This window comes from Rhea pennata, chromosome 3 (genome assembly GCF_028389875.1).
Source record: "Rhea pennata isolate bPtePen1 chromosome 3, bPtePen1.pri, whole genome shotgun sequence".
NCBI lineage: Eukaryota > Metazoa > Chordata > Aves > Rheiformes > Rheidae > Rhea > Rhea pennata.
Genome location: NC_084665.1, coordinates 21,471,155 through 21,487,730, shown reverse-complemented (window position 1 = coordinate 21,487,730; position 16,576 = coordinate 21,471,155). Strand labels below are relative to the sequence as shown.

The window sequence follows — 16,576 nt, the reverse complement described above, 5'->3', positions numbered from 1 at the left end:
TAACATACTGTAACTTGAGAGTCAGGTTACAAGGGAAAAACTGGGAGAACTTCCACTGGGTTTCTATAATACCAGGTCTAGCGCTTCACTATTTTCTGTGACTAAAGATGTCACTGGAACAACTCCTGTGGTTGTAGTGCTTGTCTTTTGCTTAAAATGTAAGATAGAGTAGGAGGTGAGGCATATGAAGCATCTGGTGGTATTCTTGCACCGCATGGCTTTGTTTCTTAATGGAAAGACCATGGTATTCACTTACGACATTAAAGTTACGTGCAGATGAATGTGGAAGTGTTTGCAGATCCACTTACAAAAAAGCGATATAGAGAAATGGAGAGCTGAAATACAGATAGAGAAAGGTAAATACATGTATAAATTGATAAGCATGATAAAACTTAAGAGCAGCTTGGGTAATAACTTTCTGCCTTTTTCTTAGTAATTAAATGGTCTATTTTTATTTAACTTCTTTTAAATAATGTTATAATTAAGCAATAACTAATGAAATACAAGTTTGTGCTTCAGCAATTGTCTGCAGCAGACAGAGACATGCCCAGAGCAAAGACCAAGGCACTTTGTAAAATTAAAGATTGAAACAAAGCAAGAATAATTATTACAGAAACAGGAAACAGATTACATGAGTGTAAATGCAGATTGCATTAATTTTCTTAATGTTATGCTGAACTGAAAACAGGTAAAATTAAATGTGTATCCTTTTAATGTACTTGCTATATCATCATCACAAATTTTAAGAATTGCAACTGTAACGAGATAAGATGATGCTATAAGGTGCTTTTAATTTTAATTAAACTTTACTTTGTTGGAGAAATGTATATTTAAAGAATTAAAGCGTTGTTCACTGTATAATGTATTTCCTTACAGAAAATGAGTTAATTACAAGTCATGTATATTTTGAAAGCTGTTTTGTGATGCTAAAAAGCATCTTAACATGGATTATAGAAACACTGCCACTTTCCATTAAGTGGCTTGTTTCCCTATTCTTTAAGGACTTATTGGGAAAACTAGAATATGATGATGGCCTTTTTGTATAAGTTTTAGTAAAGGGAGTTGCTGGTCTTACCCTGTCTGTGTGTAATGTAGCTTATTTCAGTTTCTGTTCTTCTTCAGGGTGAATTGCTGGCACAAATTCTCAAAATATTTGAGGTAATCATGTACAGTGATTGCATCATAGTAATCTTGTATCTTCAAAGAAGTATTTATATGGTGTTCAATATCTTAATTATTGAAGTATTTCAACACTGTGATTCTTGATAATTTATCAAAGTTTATTTCTTGTCTGTTAAGCTTGTATATATGAAGTTACTTCTGGAGTTCTTCAAGGATCAGAGCATGTCTTATTTACTATTTTCATTAGCAGCCTTTGCAGAAGAATGAAAAGCATGCTAGAAAATTAGCTGATTCCAAAGTTGAGAGGTATCTTCATTGTAGAGGTGGATTGGATTATTTTATGAAAGGAATTGCTTTGCTCTGGCATTAGTTGGTTTCAGGGGAATGCACTTAAGGAGAGATGATATTAATTTCCCCAATAAGCTCAGTCTCATCATTTGGGAACAGCAAAGGATGACGGTGATTTGCTTGTATTTAGAAAGATGGGTTTAAATTGTCATAGGTCAAGAAAAGGCAATTAAGATGATGGTCAAAGGATGGTAAGCCTTTTTAAGAGTAGCTTGAAAGAGCTTGGCCTTTTCAGCCTGACAAAGTGAAGTCTGAGAGGCGATGTAAGTGCTCTCCTTAAATACACAGAAGAAAGAAAAGCTTTGAGTTATTTAAGCCAAAGGATGGTTTTGGCCCAAGAAGAAAAGAATATAAATACAGAATATATTTAGAATGGAAGATGAATTACTTTCCAAACCTCAGAGGTGTGAGCCTTCTAGCATGAGTAGTGAGAGCAGATCATCTTACCTTTCCAGAAGGCATTTGATCAATTCATATTGCTGCATGATATCTTGCTTTTGTAGCAGAAAGCTGAAGGAAGGCCTTTTTAGTCCCACAGCTGTGAAATCTCAAGGTGTTTTCCTCTACAGACGTAGCTACTAGTAAGTCCCAAGACATCGTGTTTGTACTATTTCCTGCCCTGGAAGAGGAAAGATGTGGTGCTTCCCTGTGGGAATCATACTTTATGCACTAATTAGCTTTCGTAAATCCAAAAGGTCAAATGTTAGAAGGAGGTTCTCTTCAGAAACTTGTGCTTAGTAAAGAACAGTGATTTGGGAGCTTACTTGAAACAATTTAAAAGAAAGAACAAAGCTTCTAAGAAGAAATATTTTAAAAGCAAACGTAATGATCCTCCTTTAAGATTTACTTCTCTTGATGGTTGCATGGGCAAGCTAGACTTCTACAGACACCTGTGAGTTGGTGCCACTCTTGTCAGGTTAGCTCGACTGAAATAAACCTTTCTCTGAATCTTTGCCTGCTCTCAGGCCTTTGAAAGGAAATAACTCTTTAAAATTTACCAGAGTGTTTGTGGAGTTTTCATTCTGTGATTTTTAAAAAGGTTTTTAAATGGGGGGAGGCAAAAATGTCAACAGCTTTAAAATATGATTATTTAATGGTCTTATGTTTTGAGCCCATGTTTGTGGAGCGATAGCTTATCTTGAGCCGTTCTTTTTTTTTTTGCCTGTTTCCCAGGAGAATGACTCCTATTGTTAAACCAACAACTCTTTCTGTATAAGTCAGCATATAATATTAATAATGAGCTTCTGTGCTATAGTTAGAAATGTTGCACATATTTCTTAGAGTAAGAGGGGGGAGTAGAACACTTCACCTAGATTTTTTTTTTAACCTAACATGTGAAAAAGGTGAGCATCTAATAGAAAAAAAATGTACTTTGATTAATTAATCAGAGCTTTTTCAGTTTTTGTTATTTAAAATACTGTGTAAAAGACTTGTGGGTTGTGTCTTCAAAGGCACCTCTTTTAGGATAGTTAAAAAGGAAGTTACTGTGAGATAAGTGTACTCTGAGAGAATTTTACAGAGGTACTTGAAAGTAAAAGCTGCAAGCTTTTATTTTTCTTGTGGACTCACAGTATGTTCGAAAGTGCTCAGCTGTGATAAAACTCTGCTAACAGCAGAATTTTATCACAGAATCAAAAGGCAGCAGAATTAGTGCCGATAAGTACATACATATCTGTGGTAGGCTTGGTTTACGACAACCTTCTTGACTCAGTGGAATTTGTCAAAGTCTCTATAAGGATCATAGCTACAAGATAACACCCCCCCCCCACACACACACCCCGAAGCAAAGTAGTGGGAAAGGTGTAAAAATAGTTCACGGAGGGAAGATGATAGCCCTTCTCCAGGGCTCTTGCTTTTGGCTTGTCATGTGAATTATAGAGCATCACCTTAGGAGCTCCTCCTGTTATTTCTTCCAGCAGCCTCCATTTCAGCACAACACTACTCAGGAGATGAGGTAGTCCTCGTGTTATCACTTAATGCTAGTGGTTTACTGAGGGACTTAAGGCTCAAAAATGATCAATTGGACATCAGCAATTTTGTTTTGTCACGATACTAACCATTCCTATAATGCCAAAAAAAAAAAAAAAAAAAAAAGAGAGAGAAAAAGATCTAGTTTATTAAATTAGTCTTAATGTTCTGACTTGCATCATATTTACTTCCAGAATTTGTGTTTTTTATTAAAAGACACCTAATGTTACTGATTTTGCATAGAATGATGATGCTGTATATAGGAAACATTTCAGACCATATGTTTTTATTTTAAAGCATAATGACTGACTGAAATATAAATTCAAGGGAAAAATGAACAATTGTTATCCATTAATACTGTTTCAAAGAGAATGGAGAGTAAAAGGAATTTGAGCCTAATATTTTTTTCCTTACTTGCGCTATGGCTGTGTGCAGGTTTGCTTTGAATTTGAGTGGCAGAATCCATTCTTTTATGAGTTCAGTGTCATGGGAAGAGCATTCTTAAATGGACAAGTAAATATAACAAATTTTGCAATGTGAAACAGAAGGTCTTGCATAGATTTCAGTATTTGAGAGTTGTGTTCTGCATGTAAGTAGTTAATAGCAATGTTTTCTTATGTCCTTAGTACATTTTACATTATATTGGCATATTGTGCTGATACTGTCTGTCTATGGTTTAGCGAAGAACTACTGTCAAGTGTAAGACCTCCTTCAAGTTAGTAGTTTTAAAACTATTCAGTGAAGAAACAGTATTACAAAAAGGCTTTAAAGGGCTACTTAAAAAAATGGTCTAGACCTAGAAATACATACTTAGATCATTTTTAAATTGCGTTGGAATGTGGAAGTCAGTCACTACAGTGGGCAGAGTCTTTATTTCCTATTAGTTTCATTCTAACATGAAATACCTGAATTATCATTGCCTTTTGCTGTATAGAGAATGTTGTTTCTAGGCAACTACAATGATTACTACTGCAAAACGGTCAATTCAACAACAAAAAAACAACAGCATTTTGAGGTGTACAAAGAACCTGTGTAATCAGCATATAATAATATACCACGAGTGTTAAGTCATGAACGATTCTTTTACCACTATAAAAATAGTCCACCATTAGAAAAATGTGGGTTAACACACAAGTGAATGAGTGTTTAAAAGGTTTGGCCTACTTCCGAGTACAAGTATATCAATCAGATGCCTCCCTGTTGTGTTTCAACCATTCAGGAAAATACTGGCAATTTTTCGTTTGCTGTGAAAGTCCTGTGCTGAGGTTGCTAATCTGTGAGGGCTCATAGTGCTGCTGTCACCGTTCAAGCCAGCAGGGTGATTTGGATCAGCCTGCACGGTGTCCTGGCACTGATGGCATTGTTCTTGTTCGGATGTTTATGCTGCACCCAGAAGGGGTAACGCTTAAGCCCTAAATTTACTCCATTTACTCGTATTATGTCATTTGGGTACGGAATGCCCTAAAATAACCCTGATACTCCTTTAAAGATTTCTGTGAAAAGAGGTAAAAGTTGTTTTCAGTAATACTTTTTTCCGTCTTACAGGAGTCATGTCTTTCACCTTAGCATAGTGTTTGAAATTTCCTGGAGGAACTGAGGCCTTCCCTTCCTGTTCTTTTTACCATTATGCCTGTGGTTCTTTAAATGCAGCACTAACCCATTTGACCAAATGGTAGATGTCAGATGACATCAAATGATAGAAGTCTCTGGGGTTTGTTTGTTTGTTTTGAGGTGAGATGAAGTAGACTTTTTAGGAATCTCTCATCTGTTCATGGAGAATGAATGTAATGTTGCTTTCGGGCATGTTTATTTACTGTATGCTTTATTTCTTTTTGTACTTGTTTTCTAGACATGAGTAATGCTAATTTGCATTTGCACTATTGTTTTATCATGATTACTAAGTGACTGGATATTGTAAAGATTAGTGATGGCATTTTGAAAGACTAGGTATTTTGCAATGTTCTTAAATTCTGTACTCTTCCTTGTTTTTCTGATTGAGATAGTAGGTCAGACTTCCGGGGCAGCTTCCTACAAATGCAAAAACAATTTAAAAGTGATCCCTGGCCTGTTTATCAAAGATGAAGGAAGTAGCAAATGCAGCTGTCTGGCCAGATCTGGAACAGCTGACAGCATGTACAGAAAATTCCTTCCTTACAGGGGAGAAAAAGCTCTTTCTCCCCTTCCCTCCCCTCCCCCCATATTTGCCTTTTTTACAGGTTATGAGGCATGAGGACAAATGCTTTGGCAGGCCCTACAGCACCTGTAAATGCTTGGCATGCTTATTTCCTTTTTTTGAGGAGTGGAAGTGGAGAAGGTGGTGGTGGGCAGCAATGAGTCAATGGGAGGGAGCAGCAGGGGCGATTGGAACAGCAGTATCTGGGCTCTGTGGGAGCAGGTACTCCTGAAGCATAATGATCAAAATTAGCTATGAAAGCCTCCCAGCTTCTGTGACTTGTAAAACAATGTTTTGCAAAATGGCAACATTGCCCACAGTCTGAATAAGGAAGATGGTTATTTCATTAGCACTGAGATGGTCCGTTTCTCCACCTTTTTTGAGATTGCTTTGCTGAAGGTCTAGAGGAAACTGTTCACTGTGGGGAAGACTGCAGCATGTACTAGATGGATTTATCAGTTGTGACATAGTGAAGGATTGGAGCATATTCAAAAGTGAACTGTTTCTGCATTTAGGCATTTCCATGTTTATTGTCTTGAAGTACCAGCTTGTTCGCTTTATAACACAACTGTAGAGATTCCTGTATATGATTTCAAAAAAACAATTTATATTCACAAATTTAAAACTTAGAATGAAGTCTGTAACATATGTATTTTACATAGTATCTTACTGAATCTAATAAGCAAAAGAGAATAAGATGCCTTTTCTTAAGAGCTAGCCGTATTTGCTAAGACCTTTTCCTTGAAAAGTATTTTGCCACTGGAATCTTTGCATCAGTCAGTTGCTGCAGAAGTTTTACGTAATCCAAACCAGGATTTTGTCAATGAAAGAGACACTACTGAAGTATTCAACTTGTTAAATGTGTTTAAATTCATTTGAGTGGTTATATTAAAGGATGAAATTAGTCTTTGTTAGTGTAAGGACAGGTACCAATACTTTAGGTAAATATTTCTTAATTTAAGTATAACAATATTTGATGTAAAGTTGAGTGTCTTCTATATTGTTAGGTGTTCTGTGATTCTTGCTCAAATAAAAAAGAAAAGCAACATAGTGGATTTCCTGTCAAAAATGTGCTGATTGCGGCAGCTTGCCCAGAGCTAAACCCATTGTAATAAAAACTCCTGGACTGGAACGTGGTGCTGTTTATATTATTTGGCTCCCGAGTTGTTTTTGCAGTGTATAAACCCAAAGCAAACAGCTGTCAGTTTGAAAGCCTCTGAAGAGCCTTGTCGCTAGGCATTGCTGAGCTCTGGTGCTTGGATTCTTTGAAGAACATGTCAGCTGGGCCCTGGCAACTGACAGTGGAGGCTGAGTCTTAGGAAGCTGAAAGCATTGGATTAGAACAGCTTACATCTTTTGACTTTGTACCGGATCATTGGATTGAAATCACTTTGATAGATACTTTTGAGGATTTGGGCTTTTTTTTTTTTTTTTTTTTTTTTTGGAAGTCTGGGTTTCTTGCCCTTTAGTTTTCCAGTGACTCTAGTAGCTAGTTTGAAGTGCACATTAAGACAATCAAGCCTTACTTTCTGTATCAGCATCGTGTTCCTCAGTGGGACTCAGGATATAACCATTAGATCTATATCAAAAAAAGACTCCCTTCTCAATGTGATATTGTTGCTTTGGGAACTGGATGCATTACTTGCATGAGCAGCTGTATAGGTTCTTGTTCTGTCTATATAACTAGTTTTGTGAAACAGATTTATGGAACAATCTACTTGTAACATATTGTAGCACACTTTTCTTTTTCCCCGGTTCACATCTTAGTTTAATGTATCTTCTTACTTTCCCCTTTCTTTAACACACTAAAAGCTAAAATGGCAAACCATTTTTGTGCTTTTAATATTTAATTGCTAATGTGATACAAATACTAATAAAGTTGACAACACAGGGAAAATGGTAAGACATTGAATTTTATATTAGGTTGGAAGTTTTAATTGCTACAGCATCAGAGATACAGCTGTATGCCTTGACTACAGGGTAGAAACGTGTGTACTTTCTACTGAATTTCTGCTGTTAACAGAACAGTGTTTCAGAAGGTTCCCTCCTGTCCCCTGTAAATGCCAGATTATTTCATTCTTCCAAAAGTAGTAGAATACTTTATCTCTGAAACTTTCTCACAAAGAAATTTTATTCCAGAAAAAAAGAGAGCTTGTCATAGAGAGATTTCCAAATCAGCAAGACTGAGAAGCTGTTTAGTGGCTTTGGACCTTCAGTCTAGAGTATTTGTCATAAACATGTGTCTGACTTCATGAACTGTGCTGCGCATACCTTCATTTACTTCTATGGATAATATTTATTGGAGTATATAAGGAAGTCTATAAAGAATGTAGACTATAATAATAATAATAATATGCAAAATCTTCAATTTTAACACTTTTTTGTGGTATATTTTCTGTCCAGAAATTTTATTTTTCTTCCTTTCTTTGCCCTTTCCTTTCTTATATTCTTATATTTTTGTGTAACAAAAAGGTTTGTCAAAGGTTTGTTAGCTCTGGGTTCAAGTTACTAGTTCTAAAGTAGGATTTCTCTCTCTCCCTCCCTCCTCCCTCCCTCCTCCCTCCCTCCTCCCTCCCTCCTCCCTCCCTCCTCCCTCCCTCCTCCCTCCCTCCTCCCTCCCTCCTCCCTCCCTCCTCCCTCCCTCCTCCCTCCCTCCTCCCTCCCTCCTCCCTCCCTCCTCCCTCCCTCCCCTCCTCCTTCCTCCCTCCCTCCTCTCCTCCTTCCTCCCTCCTTCCTCCCTCCCTCCTCTCCTCCTTCCTCCCTCCCTCCCCTCCTCCTTCCTTTCCTCCCTCCTCCCTCCCTCCTTTCCTCCCTCCTCCCTCCCTCTTTTCCTCCCTCTGTCCGTCCGTGTGTAATCTAGGTTGAATACAATGCACAATTCCGGAGCTGCAAGGTACAACTTAAGTTGGTCATAAGAGGAGGAAATGAAAAATGTTCCCAGGTCACAGAAAGAGTTCTGTTGACAGCTAGAGGGTTTAAGCTGATGATAGCTAGGGTCAGGTATGAATTCAAATAGACCAAACCATAGAATTTCTTTTCAGGTAAAACTGTGCATTAAGTCACAATATCTATGCTTGATAGCTATGTCTTTTTTTTTTTTTCTTTCTTTTTTTTTTTTTTTTTTTTTTTTTTTAAGTCTGCCATAGAGTAGCAGTAGCTTTCAGATTTTGGAGCGGTGCCTATTACTGTGCTTGGTTGGAGGTTTGGCTGCATTTGGCTCCTCTTAATGCTTCTCTCTGCACCAGAGTAATGCACTAATCAGAGCAGCCTCATAATGTGTTAGGTCCCCAGGCCAGCATATAATGGACAAGACCTAAAGGCTTATTGACATGAATAAGCTACGATAAACCAAGTAACTGTTCTTTCTTGGATATTTTTCAATTCTCAGTAGTAGAAAAGCTGGATGTAAGTTGTTCTGTGTTGTACCTCTCCCCTAAAGTTCTAGTTAATTGACCCTGTTTGATTATTTGGACTTTCTCAATACAAACATAGGGCAGGAGGAGAGCAGGAATGTTGAGAGCTTCTAGGAATTCATTTTTTTGTTTTGTTTGTTTTTCCTTAGAATTGTGTATCTGTAAACTCAGGTAATAGTTGGAGATCTCCAGGGTAAGTATTTTGTGATGTGCCTACCTTGGATTTAATTGCAAACTCTTTCAGAAGAGTTTAGCACCATTCTGTGCATATAAATAAGCACAAATAGCAGTGAAGAGTTTTATACTTGCAAATCAGTCATATTTACTACACAGATGCTCTCACTAGGTTTTATGTAAAAGATGCAGACACACATAGAGCTTAGAGGTAGATATGGGCTTGCTTAGTAGCCAACCTCCTTGACCTTTCAGACTACCAATTAAAAACTTTTCCTGTAGTCAAAACCATTGCAACTCGGAGCGCTGTGAGTGGTCTGTGCATGACGCTCCCAGGGAACTGAATCCTTTGAGGCCCCACTGCTCCAACTGTACAACGGAGGCTTGGCCTGTGGTATTTGAGAGCCTTTGAGTATCCCCCTTTGCCAGCTGCATGATACAGACGTGGCCTGTAAGCCATGGTTGACCTGCTTATAAACTATGTGCAGCTACAGAGCTATGTACTGGCCTCTTCAGCTTTTCTCAAATATTTATGTGAGGAGCTTGCCTGAGCTTAGCAGTTTGACTTCCCCAGTGGTATTCTTCTGCACTTGACTTTTCACTTCATTTGGCCATCAAATGATGAGTTTGAGAAGCCAAAGTAACTTCAAACACCTGGGACTACAGATTTTTTGTTGCATTCTGTATGTCATTTCCATATCAGGAGAAACAAAAAGAGTGTTAATGGACAAAACAGATAATGTACCATTGAAAAGTTGTTACTGTAAAATAATTGCTTTAAAGACATTAGGCACAGAGATTCTGCATTATCAGCTAATATCCTAAAATTAGGTTTACTTGCTATGTTAGCACTTTGCCAGTATATAGCTTCCTATTTTTTAATAAGTTTATTTTCCTTGTGGGCAGTAAAGTATTCTACTGGGCTTCAAAAATAAGTGTCTTCATTTTTTTCTGTGAAGATTATTAAAACTAGGTTAAACAAACAAACAAAAAAAACCAAAAAACAAAAAATCAAAAAAGAGTTCCTGCAGTTGTCTGCATTTTTGTTCTTGTTAAATCTATGTAGAAAATAAAAATAGATTGGTCGGTTTCATACTTGTGTCTTATTAGGGGATTACAATGCAAATAACTCTTCTTTCTCGTGAATGTAATTTAAATAGGGAGTGAGCATACAATGTAATAAACACTATCTAAAAGTGCCATATCGCTTGTAAAGACTGGATTTTGGTATCTCCTTCTGCAGTAATAGTGATAAAGTGACTTTTAAAATCTTCTTCGTTTGCATAACGTCAGTATTCATGGGTACACATATAGAGATATATCTCATCTTATGCTGTAAGGTAGGGATACTTCCTCTGATTCCTTTTGAGCTACTTATTCTAATAACTTACAACACAATAGGTTTGATACGGGCTACTTCACTTCATGTTATCTAGGCTGATAGATTTTTGTTTCTAGGCCATAACCTGGTATGTAAATGCAGTTGCACACATGAATCTCAAAAATCAACTAGATCAGAGGAATTGTATGGAATTTTAGAGGAGTTGTACTCCCCTAAAATTCCTAAATTTTACATAGGATCCTATAATGCTGAAAACTGATGCAATTACTCTAGTGAAGATCTTCTAACAAAGGCAAGATTTAAAGTTAAAATCCTGTAAAGCATTATTATAAGAGTTGAAAAAGTTAATGGGGTGCTTCATTAACCAACAAAGCCTGCCTTAAGTACGTATTGATGAGGAATAGACTTGAAATTAAAATTGTGCCAACCAATACACTTCTATATTTGATAAAAATTGGAAGCTTTGGAGTTAAGTGACTTATGCTTCTGTTCCTTCAAAAAAAAACAAGACCCATACTTACACCCCCTAGAAAACACTTGCTTTCATCTAAAAATCTGGTTGCACAGTAGGTGTTTATCAGAGACTAACTCCACTGGAGGAAGTTAGAATTACATAAATTGGCTGTGTATTTCTTATCTTACTCATTTTTTATTTTGCTTAAGTTATACATAATATATCCCTTTTGGACTTCTGTAAATGGTGTTCCCCATATTTAATGATTGAACAGCACCAAGTGGTCCCTTGGTTTTGAACAGTTAAACCTTCCATAAGTGCATCTATAGATATGTATTTCTTAGGTTCAGAAGGGGAACTGAAATGTATGCTAGCACTTGGCTATGATACTCTCCTTTGGTTTTTTGATTACTTAAGAGGGCTGATCAGGTCAGAGTATCAGCCTATATGAATACTATCAACCAGCTTTAATTAGCCCTATTAAAACACTTCCCTACTGAGAACTCTAACTGAGCTAGAAGGTTTCGGTTCTAATTAAAAAAAAAAAATGTATTCAGCTCATATTGTAGTAATATGACGTGAGGGGGTTTATACCTTGATCCCATTCCATTTTCATTCTAAGAAAACACAAAGGGGCTCTAAAACATGGTTGAGGCTGGTTAATACACTTTACTTCTGAAATCCTGTAGTTTAGGTTTCGGGTATAGTTTACAGAGAATACCTGCTTAGTTTGTGAAATGTGTTGTGTAGAAGTAAATCCAGTCCACTAGGACATAATCTGGAATTGCTTGTAGTGCATAAAGGAGAATTTATTGGTAGTATGTGTATGACAAAGGTTCATCTGCTTGCAAGCTTCTGGTACGATTCATCCTTTGAGAAGGATGCTGGGTCAGAGCTGTGTGCGTCTTTGCTGTGGCCTTTTACTGGACAACTGATAAGCCGAAGAACTGCCAGAGGACAATTTTTCTCATTCACTCTTTCTCGCTTGTTCTTTTTATATTTTTTAACCAATTTGGTTGAAGTGCTTTGGTGTTCTGCAGTAGGGAAGGAATGTTCTGCAGTGATCATTTAAAGACTACATTAAAATGAGTAGTGACCTATCTTGCCTGGTGTCAAATGCATGTGATATTTGTTCTGAACTAGATGCTCGGTCACTGTTTTGCTGAGATCCACATGCTTGGTGTGTTTTTTCTCCGGGGGCGAGGAGAAGCAGGACATGATTTGTGGCTGTTATATGCCACAAATATATATAGCCATATAATGGCCGTTAGAATGAAAGCAAGTGTGTGTGTGTGTGTGTGCTAAAAAGGGATAAAACAACTGTGGTCAAAAATCTTCACTGTCAGTGAAGGAACAATTAATGAAACAATTATTCCCAAGTTGATGCTGAAACGCTAAATTGTTAGGGTGCTTATATCAATTTGTAAGTAAAGCATAAGATATTCATATCATTCTGGTTCCATCCAAAACTGTCTGGAACAAACCAGGTTTGGATAAATTGAGGCAAATGGCATTTACCAGTTCACTTTTGAAGATCTTACCCAACTTTAGTTTCAGGTGACTATGGACAACTTTGTCTTCTTACTCAGCTCAGACTTCTACGTACAGGCTTAGTGTGTTATGTCTTCACTACATTATCATAATAGGAAATTCAGATTTATTAGTTTTGCTCATTTTATTGATTTTGCTGCTCTACATTCAGTTTGTACAGCATTGGCACAATATAGCTTGCGTGCTAACTCATGTAATATCAGTAGAGCTAGTAACTCTGTTCCAAACCAAAATATTTTGATACTGATAGAGCAATGAGAAAAGAATGTAGTTGTTGCATTTCAGGCTGTTTTACAAACCTAGGAAATGAAGGGAAAGAATAGCTTACAAGTGAAGCAGGTTTAGGTGCAGAAGTTACTGTGACAGAATGAATATGATTTCCAAAGTACCAGGTTTTTTGGAGTCAACATTTTGGTTAAACAGCACAATGAGAAATTCAGAATAGGATTATAAATCAAAAAAGGGTCAGCAATAAAGAATGTAGAATCATAGAATCAATAAGGTTGGAAGGGACTTCTGGAGATCATCTAGTCCCACCTCCCTGCTCAGCAGGGTCACCTAGAGCATGGTAGACAGGGTTGCATCCAGGCAGGCCTTGAAGATCTCCAGAGAAGGAGACTCCACAACCTCCCTGGGCAACCAGCTCCAGTGCTCCGTCACTCTCACAGTGAAGAAGTTCCCCCATCACGTTCAGGCAGAACTTCCTGTGCTTCAATTTCTGACCATTGCCTCTTGTCCTGTCGCATGGGACAACTGGAAAGAGTTTGTCCCCGTCCCCTTGACACCCTCCGTTCAGGTGCTCGTACACCTTGATAAAATCCCCCCTCAGTCTTCTCTTCCCCAGGCTAAACAGGCCCAGTTCTCGCAGCCGTTCCCCAGAGGGCAGATGCTGCAGCCCTCTGATCATCTTCGTAGCCCTACATTGGGCTCTCTCCAGTAGCTCCATGTCTCTTTTTTACTGGGGATCCCAGAACTGGACACTGTACTTGAGATGAGGCCTCAGCAGGGCTGAGCAGAGGGGTAGGATCACCTCCCTCCACCTGCTGGCAACACTCTTCCTAATGCACCCCAGGATACCTTTGCCCTTCTTGGCCACAAGGGCACATTGCTGCCTCATGGTCAATCTGTCATCCACCAGCACTCCCAGGGCCTTCTCTGCAGAGCTGCTCTCCAGCGGGTCAGCCCCCAGTTTGTACTGGTGCCTCGGGTTATTCCTCCCTAGGTGCAGGACTCTGCACTTGCCCTTGTTGAACCTCAGGAGGTTCCTCCCTGACCAGCTCTCCAGCCTGGCCAGGTCTCTCTGAATGGCAGCACAGCCCTCAGGTGTGTCAGCCACTCCTCCCAGCTTGGTGTCATCAGCAAATTTGCTGAGGAGGCACTCTGTCCCCTCACCCAGGTCACTGATGAAGAAGTTGAACAGGATGGGACCCAGTCCTGAGCCCTGGGGGACACCCCTAACCACAGGCCTCCAACTAGACTCCACGCCACTGATGATGACCCTCTGAGCTCTGCCTTTCAGCCAGTTCTCAATCCATCTCACTGTCCACTCGTCTAATGCACACTTCCTGAGCTTACCTAGGAGGATGTTACGGGAGACAGTGTCCAAAGCCTTGCTGAAGTCAAGGTCCGCAACACCCACTGCTCTCCCCTCATCTACCCAGCCAGTCATTCCATCATAGAAGGCTATCAGATTGGTTAAGCAGGATTTCCCCTTGGTGAATTCATGCTGACTACTCCTGATCACCTTCTTCTCCTCCATATGCCTGGAGATGACATCCAGAAGGAGCTGTTCCATCACCTTTCCAGGGATGGAGGTGAGGCTGACCAGCCTATAGTTGCCTGGGTCCTCCTTCTTGCCCTCCTTGAAGACTGGAGTGACACTGGCTTTCTTCCAGACCTCAGGCACCTCTCCAGTTCTCCAGGACCTTTCAAAGATGATGGAGAGCAGCCTGGTTACAACATCCGCCAGCTCCCTCAGTACCCATGGGTGCATCCCATCTGGGCCCATGGATTTGCGGATGTCTAGCCTGCCCAGAAGGTCTCTAATCCTATTCTCTTTAACCAGAGCAAAGTTTGTGCCTTGCTATGTAGTCCCTCTGGCAGGTGTCAAGGTGGTTGAAGTCCCCCATGAGAACCAGGGCCTGTGATCGTGAGGCTACTTCCAGGTGTCTCTAGAAGGCCTCATCAACTTTCTCTTCCTGGTTAGGTGGTCTGTAGTAAACACCCACAACAGTGTCCCCCATGTTAGCCTGCCCTTTGATCCTTACCCGTAAGCTCTCAACTGCCTCCTCCTCCACCCCTAGGTAGAGGTCAATGCATTCCAGTTGCTCAGTGTATGTAAAAGGTACTTGGCATAATATTTTAATATGGAGGATGCTGATTAAATTAACTTTGCACATATGTTTAGGCTATCTTGGGAAAAAACATTCCTTTATATAAGAAATTAAATATTTAACAGTACACTGAAATAACAGGGAATTAGAAGACAGATAAATTTGATGTGGATTAATTTTATTTTGATAAATGTGAGTAATTTGCTCAATGTGATTGTCTCAATTTGATTTGTCTATGTATGAACTGTCTAAAAGAGTGCAGTAACGCATGGTGCTAGAGAGCACTGCATACTACTGCCATACTACTGTGTTAAGCAGAAGAGTCATGAAGAGCCAGACTTAACATGGAGTGGAATTCTAGTCTGTACAAAGTTTTTTTTTTTTCTTTCATTGATATCGATTGATGTAAGATACCACATCTCCCTGTAAACCTTGTCTGGTTTTCCACAGATGATGGAATCATTTATCCTCTTTTTGTTGGAAGTAAACCTGGAATGTCTAGACCAACTTAATTGAAGTTGCTCTGGATTTGCATACTACTGTCTCATAGTACATAAATTTTATATGAAAATGTTCTTGTACTTAAGATTCACATTCAGATTTCTTCTTCCCAAATGGTAACTTTTTATAGCCTATATAACCTCTGCATTGGAATCATCTGATGCACCATTAGTGGGCTACCTTGGGGTGATCTCAGAAGAGGCATGGGAAAACACTTACCGAGGTTTTTTTTTGCCCTTTCCACAGAACTAGTTTGGAGTCAACTAGGGGAGATTTTCTGTGAAATCCTCCCCAAAAGTTTGACAATCCAGTAAAACCAATTTAATTTTGCTATTTGGCAAAAGAATAACGTTGCCAGTGACCCTGCCATTGAACGGATCTCAGACTGAAGTTTCCCTATATGCTACTTTACATGAAGAAAAACCAGTCTGTCTTCTCCATCAGCGCTGGCTTTCCATTCCCATTTACTGTGTGGGAAACGTTTTGCAGAAGAGCATAGTGAGGCTCCATTGGCTTACTCTTGGCTTTCTCACCTTCCTCTAAATTTGTACTTGATGAGAAAGTAAATAGTCCTGTATAGCGCATTACACAGAACCATGCACATAATTATTTAGCATGATATGCCACTTTTGAGATCATGAATCCAGTGAGTTATCCAGCTAAAGATGTGTTTTTGTAAGGTCAGTAGTGAAGCACAGTGTTATTCCTCAGCTGTAGACTGCCCCCTCCTTCATTGCTTGGAAATTGCAGTCTTTTTGAGGGTGGAGTTGAGGAGACAGTACTGTGACATGGACGGTTTGGGCAGAAACTTTTCTGACCACATATGGAGAGTGCAGTGAAAAGGGCCATGTAGGTTTGGAAATTCTGAGTCTGTGCAGTTAGATGGATCCCTGGGAAAAGGGTAGGTTACAGTCTGTTGAATTCATTGATCTCAGTGTTTGTAACTCCTTTTCTTCTTTCATCTTCCATTCTGTACCACTTTTGCAGAAATGGACAACTTAGGCATTTCTGAAATTCTCTTAAAGCAGTTGAATTGCAGTTTGTGTACATTCTTTGTCTGTCAGAAACGTTGTGCAAAATATTAAGTATTTGTATATCCCTCTTTTTATTTGCTGCTGTAGTTGAGATTTATAACTCCATACCTTCCCTCTCTTTCATTATTGATATACTTGTTTTTACAGTAAATAATCATAATAA

The 16,576-nt window shown here is 38.9% G+C and overlaps 1 protein-coding gene across 2 annotated transcripts in view; it reads left to right on the top strand.

Annotated features, from left to right (window-relative positions):
* The window catches only part of MACROD2 (mono-ADP ribosylhydrolase 2), an 879,171-nt gene that overhangs the window by 102,328 nt on the left and 760,267 nt on the right, over positions 1 to 16,576 (top strand). The gene's annotated exons all lie outside the window — the stretch shown is intronic.